The following is an 18999-nucleotide window of genomic DNA, read 5'->3' as shown; positions in this document are numbered from 1 at the left end:
GCCACCAACCCTGCCCACCCTTAAGGAACAGAATAGTTGCCAAGGTGTTCCATCAGAAAAAGGGAAGTGCAGTCAAGGTGGACTTAAACCCCCTGAACTTATGAACTTGCTTGTGTGGAAAACCCCTAAACTTGCTTGTGTGGAAACCCCCTGAACTTGTAAACTTGTTTGATAGTATAAAAGCTGTGCTAATTTTGTGCTCTGGACCTCTTAGCGTCACCAGTTACCGAGTGCACAGAAGATCAAGCTCGAGCTTGCAATAAACAACTCTTTGTTGTTTGCATTGATCGTGGTCTCTGGTGGTCTACGAGGGGGATATCCGAAAATTGGGTACTTCATTAATGATATAAAAATGGGTTAGTGATGTCAAAACCAGTTCATAATATCACATCTTATTTCAAATTTCAATTGCTACAAGTTCACAATGATACAGGTTAACAGAACGAGTTTGATGTCCCAAAGGCCATGAATTTTCTAAGATGTGAGGAGATCATAATAGGTTTGTGAAAGCATGATGTTACAGTAATATCACAATTGCAATATGATGTCATATTATAATGTCATAAGAGTGTTGTTATGTCACAATTAGTTGCTGATGCCATAATAGTGATGAGTTCAAAATAATTTTGTGATGTCACAGTAGATTGGTGATATGACAATGTCATTCCAGACCTCAATTGTCATTAACTCACAATGAGTATATGAGTTTAGAATGGTATTGTGAGGATTCCAAAGGTATTTGTTGGCACAAATGTGATGAAGTCAGAACAGATTTGTGATGTAACAACAGAACAGATTTGTGATGTGACAATGTGACAGTGTGATGTCTAGCAGTGTGATGTCACAATATTCATGATGTCACAGTATATTTCTAATATTTCATGTTATACCTGAAATAATGTTAGAAAAGAGGTTGAGCTCTCAATGGACCTGACATTACACCGTGGCAACATGTCATAAAAATTATGAGGACAGGACATATTTGAGTTGTCACAGTTGTTTAGAGATATCACAATGGCAATAATATGTCACAAAGGGATTGTGATGTCACAATGGTTATGAAGTCAAAATATGTTTTTGATATGCAACCACATGCAACATTTGAAATATAATGAAATCACATAATAGGCATTCACAATGTATATATGATGTCACAATGACAATGTCATGTAATAGTGGTAAGATGTCATTACAAATTTGTGATGTCACAATGAGCTGATGTTGTCATAATGACAATGTGCTTTCACACCGATGATTATATTATAAATGCTCTGTGATATTACAATGGCATATCTGATCTCAATTGACATTTCACAACGAAGATATGGATACACAAAGGGAATGTGAAGTCACAAAGGCATGATTCTCATAGGAAATGATAGGCAAGATGTATGGCACAAAGATTATTTTCAATTAAGAGTTCATGAAGTCTGACAATAAGAATCACATTCAAGAATTGGAGGCATTGGGAAAGATCCAAGAATCTGTAATCACATGGTACATAGGATTCCAACACAGCTCACCACATCTCCTACTCTATCCAAATAGGTATTTATTAGCATACTAGCTTCAGCTTATGAATGGATGAATATTGTGCCCCACTCCCACCCAGGGGCTCTATCTCAGGTTCTGGGTATGGCCTAGCTGCTTAGTGGCTCACAAGATGGTAGGCTCATGTGGACCCATTGGGCTGTTGGGCCTGCTAGGCCCTGAGTTTAAATCCCAGAACTACTAAAAGGTCATCCTGATGTGAGAAGTCAATCCTTGCACCTGTTTTCCTGTACTGTGTAAGTGCTTGGTCTCAGCAAAAATAAAGAATCAAGAAAGCATAGGCAACTCCACACCCATGGGAATAGGGTGTCATCCATGTCAGCACAGTTACATATGTCATCCTATAATCAACAAAATACACAATACCTCCTTGAAAAAGAAACAAAATAAAAAGAATAACTACACTGAATGCAAGATGCATACTACACCTGTATGTAAATAGAGATCTTATGTTTCAAAGAGGTGGGCTTCTTATTTTGTCCACAGTTGGGGCTTCAAATCAGGCCCTGGACCAGGCCTGATATTCTAGTCTTCAAAGATGGTGAGCCTCCCCACCCTCCACAGTGCAACAGTTACCCATACCTGAGTTCAAATCCCAGTACTGACAAAAGATTCATCCTGATGTCAGAAGCCAGTCGTTGTACCTGTTTTCCTCTCCTGTTAAAGTCCTGGGTCTCAGCTAGGATGGAGAATGAATGCATAAGCAACCCTATAACCATGGGAACAGGTTGTCATCCATGTCAGCACAGTTATGCCTGTCACCATACTCAGTAAAACACACAATATCTCCATGAATTAGACACAAATTAAGGAGAAGTGAACCTAATGCAAGAGGCTGCCTGCACATGTATGTCAATATAGATCTTATGTTTCAAGCATGAATCTCTTCCTATCCTAGCCCTTCCTGGGGTTTGATGTCAGGTCCTGGGAATGGCCTAGCTTCTTAGTTGCTCACAGGCCTGTATCCTCACCTAGACCCTTTCCCCAACTGGACCTGTCAGCCTCTGTGTTCAAATCCCAATACTGCCAAAATATGAATCCTGATGTGAGAAGCCCATCGATCCACCTGTTTCCCGGCCTTTGAAAGTCCTAGGACTCAGGGAGGATAAAGAATGCTATATAGGCAACTCTATAGCCATGCAAATAGGTTGTCATCCGTGTCAGAACAGTTATGTGTGTCATCATACTTAATAAAATGCAAAATGCATTAATGACTAAGACACACAATAAAAAGAATAACTACACTGAACATAAGACACACTCCACACATGTATGTAAATAGAGATCCTATGTGTAAAATAGGTGGGTATATTATTTTTGCCCGTGCTAGGGCTTCAATTCAGGCCCTGCAACATAGACTGATATTGCAGTCTTCAAGGATGTTGAGCTTCCTTTTCTCCCCCAGTGCTATAGATTTACCACGAACTGAGTTAACTCTACATCAGCTTCAATCATCTCAGGGTGGTGGGCTGCCATGGGTACATAGCCGACCCTGGGATCCTAGGCCCTGAAGTCTTGCCGGAAAAAAAAAACAACAAAACAAAACAACAGAGAGAGAGAGAGAGAGAGAGAGAGAGAGAGAGAGAGAGAGAGAGAGACAGACAGACAGACAGACAGACAGACAGACAGAGACAGAGACAGAGACAGAGACAGAGACAGAGACAGAGACAGAGACAGAGACAGAGACAGAGACAGAGACAGAGAGAGACAGAGAGAGACAGAGAGAGACAGAGAGAGACAGAGACAGAGACAGAAAGAGAGAAAGCCGTGGGATGGATAGTTTATATTTTGTTCCTTTTCCTGGTAACCATCTTGGGTCTCAATGACATACCTACAAAAGGGTACTTCACTTTGCATTGGGGAAGGCTAGTGGGCTATGACATAGGACCATTCATCCATGTAGGCCCTAAATTCTTGTCCTGATCCTGACACCTACCAGTGGGGTGATTTCCCAAGAGACTCTTCCTATGTATGGGAGTAGCAATAGAATGTGAGCAAACTCATGATTGAATGAAAAGTTTCTGCGTGCATTAGTCTAGTCTAAAATTAGACGCAATGATACTAGGAAACTGATTGATCTTAATGAATATCTTACTAAGCATGAAAAGAATCCTATTCCTTCAATGGTGGTGTAATAACTAACTAAGAGTTGGTAGGAACATAGTTGATGTCATTGAATCCTAGGTAGATGTCTCTGGCACTCCATACAAATACATATTTCTTGGTATACTACCACCTGCCTATCCATGTATGGCTATTTTGTCCACCCCTGCGGCTTGATCTCAGGGTCTGGGAACTTCCTAGCAGCGTCCTGGGATAGAGGTTGCCATGTTGACACACCCATTCATGAATTGGGTTTGCTAGGCTCTGAGTTCATATCCCAGCATTTCTAACAATTGGATCATGTAGTAAGAAGCATAGTGTGACACCTGTTTTCCCTTTCTCTGAGATTCCTGGGTGTCAGACAGGATAGAGAACACGTCAACAAATCTAGATACTATGTGATAGGATGCCATCAATATAATAAATGGAATGTGTGTTATCACAGTCAATAAAATAAATGGTAAATAAATGAATAAAACAAATACAATAAACAACCACTACAAACAAGATATGGACTGAACCTCTATAGGTAATTACAAATCCTATCAGGCCTAGGGCCCAGGCCTGACTTTCTTGTCTTCAAGCATGGTGAGCTTCTCCTTGGTCCACAGTGCTGCAGAGTTACACAGACGCTGAGTTCAAATCGAAAGCCTGACAGATAAAACGGCACTAATTGCAAGCCAGGGAGATAATTTTTTTTTTGCCAAGCAAGATCTTGAACTCAGGTCAGTGCAACTCTGCCTCAGCTTCCATCACCCTAGGCTGGGGTGCAGCCACTGGAACCACAGCCAATCCTGGAATCCTAGACCTCCAGGCCTTGTGGGGTATGCCCAGAAAAGAAGAGGGGGGATGGTGCTTTTACATTTTGCACCATGACCATCTGTGTCTGAATGACAGGGCTCCAAAAGGTACTTCACCTTGCATTGCTGAATGCTGGTGGGCTATTGGGTAAGCCATAGTCCTGCAGGGCGAATCCCAGTCATGTCACTTACAGCTGGTGGGAGATCCTAGGAGACTTGTTCCCATCTATAGGAATAACGATGGAATGTAACAAATGTCACGGTTGAATGAGTTGCTCGTGAATGATTCGCCTATAAAATTCGACATCATGATTTCAGTAGGCTGATTATTTTTATTTAATATGAAGCATTAAAAGAATATTATTTCCTACAGGGATGCAATAATTTCAGGACACTGATTTACTTAATAGTTTATTAAGGATGAAAACAATGACATTAATCATATGGAGGCATAATAAATACCCAAGAATTGGTAGGAATGTAGGCTATATAACGGAATAATGGATAGACCTCTCTGGCACTCTATAAAGATATATATATATATCATATTAAATATTATATATAATATTCCTAATATACGATATATATAATATATAATATACCATATATTTATATATATTAACGTACTACTATCTGCATGTCAATCTGTTCTTATTTTGTCAACCTCTGGGGCTCAATCTCGGGTCCTGGGAACTGCCTGTCAGTCAATTTGCCCCAGATGGTGTGCTGACATTCACCCATTCATGAATTGGGCCTTGTATGCTATCAGTTCAGATGCCAGCACTCCCAAAAAATGAATTGTGGCATAAGAAGCTGATGGTGACACAAGTTTTTCTTTTCTGTGAAAGTTCTGGTTGTCAAGTATGAAATGGAATACATATTCAAACATGCGTCCTATGTAATCAATGTAATTACTGTTGTACGTGTCATAATAGTCAATAAAATGAACAGTCAACACATGAGTAAAACAAAAAATAAAATGAGTAACTACACTGAACACAATATGGAGTCAACATATGAATATAAATCATATATTTAAAATTTCCACAAATAGGATGATTTCTAGTAGTGGGGATCAACTTCAGGCCTAAGGAATGGACTTGAATTTTTTTACTTCAAGGAGGCAAGCTTCCCCTTCCCTCACAGAGCAACAGTTTTACCCAGACCATGCAGTCAAATCCCAGTCCTGGCAGAATAAATGGCACCTTTATAGTATGTGAGGCCCAATTCTTAGGTATTTCATTCTGCCTCCATTTAATGAATGTGATTGTTTAAATGCTTCATAAAGTGTTAGTTAAAATCTATCAGTGTCCCGTAATATTATTGTGTATAATTTTATGCTAGAATCATTCAAGAACTTCTCATTCAATCATGAAATACATCACATTTCATTGGTAATCATATGAATAGGAATGAGTTTCTTAAGATCTCCTGCCATTTGGAGGTGGCAGGACCAGGATTCAAACTGTGGGCTCCAGCTCCCAGCACTTAGACCTTAGGGTAGGGAACTCACCGATCTGTTCGAGTACATCAGCAAGACCAATGATTATGCAGGAACCAGTGGCTCTCAACAGTCCTCTTTGATACTTTCAAGGCTGTGATAGGAGGATCATGGTCAAAGTCAACCTAGGCAGGAAAGTCCTTGAGACCCCTGTCCAACTTCAGTGCCAACAAAGCCAGAAGTAGAGCTCTGTGGCTCCAGTGGTTAGCCTTAGGCAAAAGCATTTCACAGATTGTGCCTAGATCCTGAGTTTAAGGTCTGGGACTGGCAACAAACAGACATACACAACAATCTGTGCAGCCATCTGGCTAAAGCAGGTCACCCTCTTGTCCCCAACTGGATTGGATAGAGTTTCCTGGGAAAGGGGCTGCTGTCATCTTGACTCCGCCCATTCTGCCTGCATCACAGTATTCGAGACACAACCCCATTCCTTCCTGGTTCCTTCTGACCAATGGTATACAAGAATGGTGGCCATGCCCATATTCTGTTCTGCCCTGAAGCACTGGCATTACCTCTGTGGTTGACACAACTACCAGTAGTTGAGGAAGGTAGAGGTGGGTGAGTGGTGAGCAAGAGACTTGAGGCCTAGGAAGAGAGGCCTTCCTCAGCCCCACCATGTGCTAGCCCGTGCCCTGGCTCCCTCCTCCCCTTCCCAGCTGTGCAACATTTCAAACCTGGTGTTGCTAGCTCAGACATGTGGTGCCTCTTGGAGTCTTCAGGCAATGGTGCAATGGTGTGCCACTGGCCGGCTTGTAGCCCTGACCTAGGACTGGACCCCTGTCATCTGCTCCGGGCCTGAGTGTCTGCCATGCCTCTGTCATCGCTGCTGGCCTCACCTGGAGCGGCTGCCAACAGCTTCTCTCAGCAGCACATGTGAGTGGCTGCCCACGCAGGACCACACCCCACAAGCCCATATCCCCCACTCCTCCCCCCTCGTGACCAGGACCTGCACCTCCCCCATGCCCCACAGTCTGGCCCAGGCCCTGCCACAAATGCCCCAGGCATGGGGGTGGGTATTGACCTGAGGATCCCACCCCCATCCCTAGCCTCCAGTGTCCCAGGAAACGGGGAGGTGCAGGGTTGGGTGAGGAGTGGGTGCTACAGAGCCGCTGGCCTGGAGCAGTGGGAGAGACACAGCCGCGCATCTGCACCCTTCCTCTCCATGGTGGGAACCTGGTGGCTTTAGTTCAGAGGTGGGGAGCAGCATGTCCACACTTGCCTTCTGGGTACTTTTCCTTTTTTCTGGGGTGGAGGGTGTTGGATGCAGAAAATAGACCCCCTTGCTGTGTGAGCCCTTGTCTTCTGTGCTCGTCACCCTTTCACTTGAAGAGGTTCCCAGAAAAGCCCAATAAGGAGGTGAGTGTGTTGGGGGTAAGAACAGAAGGTGAATATCTGGGAGGAACACCCCACTCACTCACATGCACCCCGGCTGTCCCCCCGCAACAGCTGTCCACAGTTCTCTCAGGGTGATAACATTTCCCAGCTCTGCCAACTTCTGCTGGTGCTCCTGGTCCATCTGGTCTCCAACAAACTCAGTAGAGGCACTGTTCTGAGTCTCTCTGTGTGTGTGCATGTGTGCGAGAGAGCGAGAGAGAGAGAGAGAGAGAGAGAGAGAGAGAGAGAGAGAGAGACAGAGACAGAGACAGAGACAGAGACAGAGACAGAGACAGAGACTGAGAGATAGAGAGAGACAGAGACAGAGATGGAGAGAGACAGATGGATTGGAGAGAGAGATACAGAGAGAGACAGAGAGAGACAGAGAACACACAGAGACAGATAATCTTTCTCCTTGTACAGCCTGACTGTACTTTGGTAAATTGCAGGTGCTGCATTGAGAAGTCTTCTGTCACCGGTCTGGATGTGTGTGTGTGTGTGTGTGTGTGTGTGTGTGTGTGTGTGTGTGTGTGTGTGTGTGTGTGTGTGTGTGTAGATGTGGGTTGTAACAAGGAGACTGGCTATGGTAACTTCTACCTGCTATCTTTTGGGGGGTGCATGGGATTCACAGCTGAGCTCTGGGGACCTGGAAGGGAGGGACGCTTGAAGGAGACTCAGCATTTAAAAGAACAAGAGATCTGTGTGCCCTGGAGCTGTGTACTCCCTTGGGCCTGGTTAGTGGCAGTGGGAGTTTGGGAGAACCTGGGAGTGTGGCTCACATTGGGTGGCTTCCCAGGGGGACAGAGAGCTTGGCCAACACTTAGTAAGTCTATGAGCCCTGATAGTATGGAGCAGAACAACATAGGTCAGACTCCAGGTCTTCTCATCCTGACGTCTGATAGACAGACCAACCCTATTTTAAATCTTGAGCTGTGATCTTTAGATCTAAGGCTCCTGAATAGCTAGGATTATAGACATGAGCTTGTGGCACTGGGCCTCTGATTCTTTTTGGTATATTATGGTTTGACCTCAAGGCCTTAGGCTTGCCAGTCAGGTCTTCTACCATGTGAGCTAAGCTTTTCTGTCTTGGGCATTTCCAAGATTGAGGCTTAATATATGCTCAGGCTGGGCTGAATTGTGGTCCTCCTATCTGTGACAGGCATGCACCACCAGGCCAAGTCCTCTGTAGTTGTGATTTTAGGCACTTAGTGTCACACTCAGTAATTTATTTAGATGGATTTTTCCAAACAGTCCACGGCAGCCAATTCTTGACCACAGGTGAAGTTCTGGGTTGGGCCTCGACCATCAGACCTCAGTCTCCTCAAGGGACAGTTGTGAGGAAACAAGGGATTAATACAGAGGGATCTCTGGGGCAGGGCCAGACACAGAGGGAGAGGCAGTCAGATACAGTTCTCAGCAATTCTGTGAGAATATAACATGAAGATACCCGGAAGGAGCTCAGATTGTGTGTGTTATTAATGGTGCGACAGGTATAGGATTATGAAAAAACATGGTGCTCTTTCATTATTACCCTATCCCCATGAGGACGGGATTTCTTCACTTTGTTCAGTTTTGCAGCTGGGGAAATTGAGGAACAGAGAAGCTGGATGACCTACTCATAACTCCTCTGCCATGCTCCCTAGGACAAGGGGTGCTATTCAGTCCACTTCTTGTGGTGGGAAGCCCAGTGCTTGTCAGTCGTGGGGCTTGAATTCTGGGCCTGGGCACTGTCCCCAAGCTCCTCAGCTCAAGGCTAGTGCTCTACCACTTGAGTCACAGCGCCACTTATGATTTTCTGGTGGTTCTTTGGAGATAAGGGTCCCATAGATGTTCCTGCCCAGGCAGACTATGATCCATGATCGTCAAATTTAGCCTCCTGTGTAGTTAGGATTAGGGACCTGAGCCACTGGCAACTGGCTTAAGTGTAATTCTGACCGTCTTTCTTTCACTCTCTCTCTTTCAGGAACTGATTGAATGGGTGCTGGAGTGGTGGCCCAGCATCCCCATGTGGCTGGAACCAAGGGGGCCCTCTCATTCTGGAGGTGAGCTGTGGTTCAGGAGCTGTCTCGCTCAGTCTGTTGTAACAGCTACATGAGGTAAACCCCTCTGTGCCCTGACTAGACTGTGACAGTTATTCGTTGTCCATCTAGCATTATTGGACTCAGTACTGAGTTCAACGTCCTTTCCTAGCAAAAATTTCTGGCCAAAATTATGATAGATTGTTATAGAATGAAAATGTAAAACCATCTTAAGAAAGTCTTTTAGGGCTCTGGGAATATGGCTTCATGGTACGGTGATTGCCTAGCATGCACGAAACCCTGTGTTCAATTCCTCAGTACACATAAACAGAAAAAGAAACACTGGAAATGGTGCTGTGCCTCAAATGGTAGAGGGTTAACTTGACCAAAAAAAAAAAAAAAACAAGACACAAAAAAAGCTGAGGAATAATTCTTTAGCCCTGAGTTTAAGCCCCAGGACTGGCAAAACAACAACAAAAACAACAACAAATATTTAGTTAGTAAATGGAAAATAAAGAAACTATACTTGGAATATATAATTGCTCCATCCATACTGATACCTGAGGATAGTACCTAATTAAAGTACTTTACCTATATTTGGATACTGTGTTGAAAAAAAAAAGGTTTTGTTCATTAGGTCACAGCAATTAATGCCAGGAATGTGCTTAGATGTCAGGTGAAGATTAATTCTGGAAATTCAAAAATTCCAGGTTTGTGAGTGGTCACTGCTAATCACAATGAGAAGGGTAGTCTAAGTGAGATTTAAAAACCTTTTGGCCAGTCCTGGCACCAAAAAGACAGAGGCTAATTTACAGTTGTGACTGAAGAGAAGGAATAACTCCAGATGAAAGGAATAAGTGATAGTCAATAAGGTATAGCATTAAACATTCTAAGGAACCATTTTTGGTTATTGAAGAACAAGTTATCAACTAAGCTTATTCCTCATTGCCTTTAACATTCTAAATCTCTTAGGATAGTTCTTAATCTCTGTGTGATAACTATATCTCTTTCTAGAGTGTTCTTTCATACCTGATCTCCTTTGATTACTTTTTTTTAATTTTATTTTATTTGTGAACATACTGTACAGAGGAGTTACAATTACATGGGCAGGATAATGCGTACATTTCTTACCAAGCATTGAAGCCTCTCCTTTGTTTACCCTTCACATCCCTTCCCAGCCTACCCCCTCCCCCCCAATCCCAATCCTTCTCCTTACCCCCCTTCACCCCCCCACCGACGTTGTAAAGCTCGTTTTGGACATGACAACTTGTACTTCTCATTGCTGCAACAGGTCCACCTGTATCCTTAAACAACTGGTTTTTCCCCATCTCTTCCACAAGTTATACTGACATCAAATATAGTGAAAGCAGGGGTTATACTCTGGGGGAGGGACATACAAAGCAAAAAGAGATAATCTTATAAATGCGTTAGAAACACATGCATGAAAGAAAAAAACATTAAAATACACATCTAAGGGTTCATTTTCCTGACATCACGTTATCTGACCTTTTCCCCTTGACTCATACATATACTAGATATTACAAATAAGGGTAACCATAGGACCTATGTTTCTTTGGGCCTGGCTTACTTTACTTAATATAATTTTTTCCAAGTTTTTCCATTTCCTAACAAATGGGGCAATGTCATTCTTTCTGATGGAGGCATAGAACGGCAAAAATCAAGAACTCTAACAACAACAGATGCTGGAGGGGATGTGGACAGAAAGGAACCTTACTTCATTGTTGGTGGGAATGTAAACTTGTTCAACCACTTTGGAAAGCACTATGGAGTTTCCTCAAAAGACTTCACATAGAACTCCCTTATGACTCAGCAATCCCACTTTTGGGCATTTACCCAAATGTTTACAAACAAGACCACACTAAAGCTACCAGCACAACTATGTTTATTGCAGTATTATTTACCATAGGTAAGATATGGAACCAACCCAGATGCCCCTCAGTAGATGAATGGATCAAGAAAATGTGGTATATATACGCAATGGAATTCTATGCCTCCTTTGATTTCTAAAAACCTGTCTTTCTTTATTTCTCTATGAACATTTCCTAATATTAAATACACCTACACAGAGGGAAGAGATGGTAATCTAAGGGTCCCATAGCTCATGATGCATTAATGTAACAAAATGGAAAAGGAGGACATATTTATTGTTACCTCAATTGTTCTGAAAAGCTGCAATGTCATATCATTTGATTCAGATTTCCATTCTTTGTATACTTAGTGTCATTAAGTGCACTAAATGCAAATTTGAGCCAAGTGCTGGTGTATTATGCCTGTAATCCTGGCTATTCAGGAGGTTGAGACTAGAGGATTGTGTTTCAAAGCAAGCCTGGTCAGGAAAGTCCATGAAAAATTTATCTTCAATTAACCACAATAAACCTGGAAGTGGTGCTGTGGCTAATGGGGTAGAGCACTCAACTTGAGCTGAAGAGCTGAGGGACAGTGCCCAGGATCAGAGTTCAAGCCCCACGACCATGAAAAAAATGCAAATATGACTTTAAGTTTCCCCAAAAGGAATGACGAAGTCAATAGTAATCTTGACAAGCAAAGAAAAAATTCCAAAATGATTCAGTGCACCTATATTTACTGAGTTATTTAAGTTATGGATCCTTTGCTGAACATATTTTCTTCTTTTACAAATTGTCAAATATTAGCATAATAAAAAGCTTCATTTAGTATTTCTTGGTTCAAAATAGAAGTCCATAAAGTTGATGTCAATTAGCTTTCTTACTGTCTTAGTTCAAAGCCAAACCAGACAGAAGAGTGTGTCAAATTCTTATCTGTAAATAAAAACCAAAAAAGCCAGAAGTGCACTTTTGGCTCAAACAGTAGAGTACTAGCTTTGGGGGCAGGTGGGCAGGGACACTGTACAGGGACAGGGTCCAGCCTCTGAGTTCAAGCCCCAGAACAAGCACAAACTAAACAAACAAAACAAACAGCAGGTATTTCTTTGGGAGCCTCCTTAAAGGAGTACTGGTCTGAGAGAAGGCGGCTTTTGCTGATAATACTCACTGGATCCTGCTTTTTAGGAATCCTTATTGCAATGGAAAACTCCGGACCAGATTAAGAAATTGATAACTGAGTACTGCAACAAGAAAATCATCTCAGTAGTGAAACATCCATGCATAAGACACTTTAAAACATACATGTCTTTGTTTCTTTGCAGCAGAACACTTTTAAAACAAATATTTCCTTTTGTTCTATGCTGGCCTTCAAATGGCATATTGTTTCCTTTTGTTATACTCTCAATCAGAAGTTTACAGACAAGTTTAATATGAGTAAAGAACACACTTCAAAAGTCTTTAGCCCACTTATTAATTGGGCAGTTTTTTCTTTGAAGATTTGTTGTTGGGGAATTTAATTTTTTAAGTTCCAGGTATATTTTAGATATGAGACCCTTGTCCGTTGTATGGCTGGTGAAAATCTTCGATCTTCTCGCAATCCATGGGCTTTCTATTGATGTTGCTAGCTATGTCCTTTGCCATGCAGATGCCCTGCAATTTCATGCAATCCCATTTATCCAAAAGTTCACTGATTTGTTGTGTTTCTGGGTCTCTATTAAGAAAATTTTGGCTTGTGCCAAGGAGACCTAGAGTTTCTCCCATTCCATCCTGTAATGTTTTCAGAGTGACTACTTTGACTCTGAGATCTTTGATGCATTTGGAGTTGATTCTGGTGCAGGGTAATATATAAGGTTCTAGCTATAGTTTTCTACAAGTAGTTAACCAATTTTGCCAGCACCATTTACTGAGGAGGCTGTCTTTCTTCCATTCTATTTTTTTAGCTCCCTTACCAAAAATTAGATGGTTATAGGTCTTTAGGTTCATTTCTGGGTTTTCAATTCTATTCCATTGGCCCTGGAGTCTGTTCTTGTGCTAGGACCAAGCTGTTTGTTTATTGTGAAAATACTGTACAGAGGGGTTAAATTAAATGTGCAAGATAATGAGTACATGTCTTACCAAACATTTTAGCCTCCTATTTGTTTCCCCTTCCCATCCCTTCCCATCTTCCCCAGGTCCCCTCAGTGAATCCTCCTTATCCAACTGCTTCCCCCACACCAAAGTTGTAAAGTTGTTTTTCGACATAACGTCTTGTATATCTCATTGTTGCAATGGGTCCACCTGTATCCCTGATTTAACGATTTGTTTTTTTCCCTTCCCATTCTCAAATTACTCAAACATCATATACAGTGAAAGCAGGGGTTATATCATGGGGGAGGGACATAAAAAGGAACCAATAAATAATCTTCTAAATATTTTAGAAACAATCTCATGAAAGAAAAAAACAACATTTGAATACAAATCTTAGAGTGCATTTCCCTAATATCAACTTATCCGACCTTTTCTGCTTGACTCAGATATATACTAGTTGTTGCAAATAAGGAAAGCCATGGGACCTATGTTTCTTTAAGCCTGCCTTACTTCACTTAATAGAATTTTTCCAAGTCTTTTCATTTCCTAACAAATGGGGCAATATCATTCTTTCTGATGGAGGCACAAAATTCCATTGTGTACCTAAACGACATTTTCTTGATCATTCATCTACTGTGGGGCATCTGGGTTGGTTCCATATCTAAGCTACGGTAAATAATGCTGCAATAAACATAGTTGTACTGGTTGCTTTAGCGTGGTCTTGTTTGTGATCATTTGGGTAAATGCCCAAAAGTGGGATTGCTGGGTCATAGGGGAGGTCTATGTGGAGTCTTTGGAGGAACCTCCATAGTGCTTTCCAAAGTGTTTGAACAAGCTTACGCACCCACCAACGATGTCCACATCCCCTCCAACATCTGTTGTTATTAGAGTTCTTGATTATATCCATTTTAACTGGGATGAGGTGGTATCTCAATGTTGTTTTGATTTGCATTTCTTTTATGGCAAGAGAGGTTGGGAATTTCTTCATTTGTCTATTGGCCATGCTTCTTTCCTCTTCAGAGGAGTTTCTCTTTAAGTTTTTAGCCTACTTATTAATTGGGCAGTTGTTTCTTTTAAGATTTGTTGTTGGGGAATTTAATTTTTTGATTTCCAGGTATATTTTAGATATGAGACCCTTGTCCATTCTTTGGCTAGTGAAGACCTTCTCCCAATCTGTGGGCTTTCTATTGCTCTTGCTAGCTATGTCCTTTGCCATGCAGAAGCTCTGCAATTTCACGCAATATCATTTGTCCAACCTTTCTTTGATTTTTTCGTGTTTCTGGGTCTCTATTAACAAAATGTCATCCTATGCCAAGGTGACCTAGGGTTTCTTCTATTCCTTCTTGTAATGTCTTCAGGGTGTATGGTTTGTCTCCGAGGTCTTTGATCCTTTTGGAGTTTATTCTGGTTCAGGGTGATATATAAGGATTTAGATTTAGTTTTCTACAAGTAGTTAACCACTTTTGCAAGAACCATTTACTGCAGAGGCTGTCTTTCTTCCATTCTATTATTTTTAGCTCCTGTATCGAAGATTAGATGGCTATAGGTCTCTAGGTTCATTTCGGGGTTTTCAATTCTATTCCATTGGTCCTGAGGTCTGTTCTTGTGCCGGTTCCAAGTTGTTTTGATTACTATGGCTTTGTAGTGGAGCTTGCAATTTGGTATTTATATGCCTCCAGCACTATTATTTCTGTTAAGGATCGTTTTTGCTATTCGGGGTTTTTTATGTTCCATATGAATTTTTGGATTGCCTCTTCTATTTCCTTCAAGAAGGAGGTAGGAATATTGATAGGTATCGCATTGAATTTGTAGATAGCCTTGGGAAATATTCCATTTTCTTGATGTTGATATTTCCAATCCAAGAGCATGAGAATTTTTACCACCTTCTAAGTTCTGTTTTGATTTCCTTTTTCAGGTTTTTAAAGTTTCATCATAAATACCCTTCACTTCTTTGGTTAAGTTAACCTTGGTATTTCATTTTTGTGTGTGTGTGGGACTATTACAAATGGAATTGCTTTCCTAATTTCAGCCACACTATTCTCATTGTTGACATACAAAAAAGCCAGTGATTTTTGAGGGTTAATTTTATACCCTGCTACTTTGCCAAAAGTTTTGGATCACCTTGAGTAATTTGGGAGTGGAGTCTGTGGGATTCTTTAAATACAATATCATGTCATCTGAAAAGAGGGATAGTTTTACTGCTTCTTTCCCTATTTGAATCCCCTTTATGTTTGCATTTTGTCTTATTGCTCTAGCTAGGCATTCTAATACTAGATTGAAGAGCAGTGGGGAGCGTAGACATCATTGTCTCGTTCCTGATTTTAGGGGATTTTAGAGTATAATACTGGCTGTAGGTTTCTCATATATAGCCTTTTTTGTATTTAGGAAGGTTCCATAGATCACTAATTTTTCCAGAACATTAATCATAAAGGGGTGTTAGATCTTGTCAATTTTTTTCTGCATCTATTGATTTAACCATGTGGTTCTTATCCTTGCTCGTGTTGATGTGATGAAATATGTTAATTTATTTGCATATATTGAACCAGCTTTGCATCCCTGAAATGAACCCTTTTTGATCGTGGTGTATGAGTTTTTGGATGAATTGTTGAGGTCGATTGGCCAAAATTTTGTTGAGAAATTTTGCATCAATGTTCATCAAAGTAATGGGTCTATAGTTCTCTTTCTTTGATGAATCCAAGCCTGGTTTGGGGATGAGGGTTATTATAGTTTCATAGAATGAATTCAGTAGTGAATTTTCTCTTTCAATTTTAATGAAGAGTTGAAGCAATATTGGTGTGAGTTTTGATTTGAAGGCCTTGTAGAATTCTGCTATAAAACCATCTGATCCTTTTCTTAGATGGGAGGCTGCTTATTGCTGTTTCTATTTAAATGCTTGATATGGGCCTGTTAATATGGTTTAATTCATCTTGGTTTAGTTTCCCCATATTGATATTTGCTAGAAAAAGGTCCATTTCTGCCAAGTTCTCAAACTTATGAGCATAAAGGTTTTTTGAAATATTCCCATATAATGTTCTGAATATTGGTTGTTTTTGTGGTAATGTTTCCATTCTCATCTCTGAGTTTATTTATTTGGGTGTGTTCTCATCTTTTTCTGATAAGATTTGCTAAGGTTCTATTTATTTTGTTAATTTTTTCCAAGAACCAAGTCTTTGTTTTGTTGATTCTGTTAATTTAAATTCTGATTTAATTTATTTATTTTAATTAATTTAATTATAATTAATTTATTTTATTTTATTTCTTTCCATTTACTAGATTGGGGTTTATCTTGCTGCTCACTTGCAAGGAGGCTCAGATGTCTCATTAAATTGTTGGTTTCACATCTCTCCAATTCGTTGATGTAGGCACTCAGACCTATACCTTGCCTTTGCTATGTCGGAGAGGAGCTGGTAATTTGTGTGTACATTTTTGTTGAATATCATGAATACTTGAATTTCATGTTTAATCACTTCCATGACCCACTGGTGGTCCAACAGTGTTGTTCAGCCTCCATGTGTTACAGGACTTTCTTTGGTGGATTTTGGTGTTGAGTTCTAATTTTCTTCCGCAGTTGTATGAGAGAATGCAAGGTATAATTTCAGTGTTTCTGAATTTGGACAAGTTAGCTTTGTGACCTAAAATGTGGTCTATTTTGGGAAATGTTCCATATGCTGCTGAGAAAAACCTGTATTCTGATGCTGCTAGGTGATATATTCGGTAGATGTCTGTTAAATCTAGTTGATCTATGCAGTTTTTTAGGTCTGTGGTTTCTCTGTTGAGTTTTTGCCGAGGTGATCTATCTAGTGGGGAGAGTGGTGTGTTAAAGTCCCCAACAATTAATGTCTTTGGATCTATGTGGGATTTGAGGGAAAATAGTTTTTCTTGGATAAACTTGGGTGCTCCGTTGTTCGGAAAATTGATATTTAGAATTGTAATATCCTCCTGAAGGAGGGATCCATGAATTAGTATATACCGAGCTTCCTTATCTCTTCTCATTGATTTTAATTTTAAGTCTATTTTATCTGAAATGAGGCTTGCAACACTTGCCTGTTTATGGGGGCCATTTGCTTGGTAAATTTTGTTCCAGCTTTTCACATTCAAAATATGTTTGTTTTTAGTCGGGCGCTGGTGGCTCACGCCTGTAATCCTGAGATTTGAGGATCGCGGTTCAAAGCCAGCCCGGGCAAGAGAGACCACGAGACTCCTATCTCCAATAAACCACCAGAAAAACGGAAGTGGCGCTGTAGCTCAAGTGGTAGAGCGCTCGCCTTGAGCTGAAGAGCTGAGGGACAGCGCCCAGGCCTGGAGTTCAAGCCCCATGACCGACAAAAAAAAAAAAAAAAAGTGTTTGTTTTTATGGGCAAGATGTGACTCCTGAAGGCAGCAGATAGAAGGATCTTGTTTTTTAATCCAACTGGACAGTCTATGTTGCTTAATTAGAGAGCTCATTCCGTTAATGTTGAGAGATAGGACTAAAAGGTGTTTGGGAGTTCCTGCCATTTTATCCACCTTCATGGGAGCTGTGCCAACTGGGTTCTTCCTATGGTTCTTGGATTCTCAGTTTGGGTGCAGTTTCTTGGCCTTTATTGTGGTCTTGTTGGTTTTCTATGTGTAGGATATCTTTAAGTATCTTTTGTAGGCCTGACTTCGGAGAGATATATTGTTTCAATTTTTCTTTGCTATGGAAGGTTTTTATTTGACCTTCAGTTATGAAGTAGAGTTTAGCTGGTTACAGTATTCTTGGTTGATAGTTGTTTACCTTTACGGCATGGCATACACCATCCCAAGCTCTTCTTGCTTTAGTTGTCTGTGCTGAGAAATCTGAGGTGATTCTAGCTGGTTTCCCTTCATAGGTGATTAATCTTTTCTCCTTGACAGCTTTAAGGATCTTTTCCTTGGTCTGAATTGATCCTTTGCAGATTATATTGTTTTGGTGAGATGTCCTGTTCTGGTCTGGCCTACTTGGACATCTAAAAGCTTCTTGTATCTGAATAGGCCTATCTTTTTGCATGTTTGGGAAGTTCTCTGCTGTTAATCAAATTTCCTAGACCATTAACTTCTATCTCTATGTGTTCCTCTATAACCATTACCCTCAGATTAGGCCTTCTGATGATGTCTTCCAAATTTTGAATAGATCTGTCATCTTTCTTGGATTTGTCTTGGATGGTTGTATGTTCTTTCTCTATAATACCTGGGCTGTGTTCAATCCCTGAGATTTGATCTTCTGCATGGTCTAACCTATTGTCAAGACTTTCTACTTTGTTTTTTAATTTTTTTCCTTCTAATTGGTCGGTTTTGATGGCTTCAAATTCTGTATTGGAGCTTCTATAGATCTTCTATGAACTTCTTTACTTCCTTAATTTGGTGTTTAGTGTATATTCTCAAATCACTTAGTTGATAGGTTATGCTTTCCTTGGACTCCCATTCCTTCTGTTGGGTTCCATTCAGCATTCCCTTTGTGGTCTCCCTGATTTCTTTCAGCTCTCTGTTTATGGATTCCATGAATGCCTCTATTGATCTTAGTCTAAACTCATCAGGATCTCTCAGTTCCTATATTTGTCTTCGATTAGCTACCCCATGTTCACACAATTCTTGTAGTTCCCTTTGAGTGTTCTCAGCCTGCTTATGTCGTTCCTTACTTTCTCTTCATCTGTTCTCAGAATTCCTATCTATCTCTTTGTCCAATCTCAATCTTCTCACGCAATTCCTATCTATCTCTTTGATAT

This window comes from Dipodomys merriami, unplaced genomic scaffold, assembly GCF_024711535.1.
Source record: "Dipodomys merriami isolate MVZ:Mamm:240054 unplaced genomic scaffold, mDipMer1.0.p SCAF_331, whole genome shotgun sequence".
NCBI classification, from domain to species: Eukaryota; Metazoa; Chordata; class Mammalia; order Rodentia; family Heteromyidae; genus Dipodomys; species Dipodomys merriami.
Note: the sequence above shows the minus strand (reverse complement) of the source record.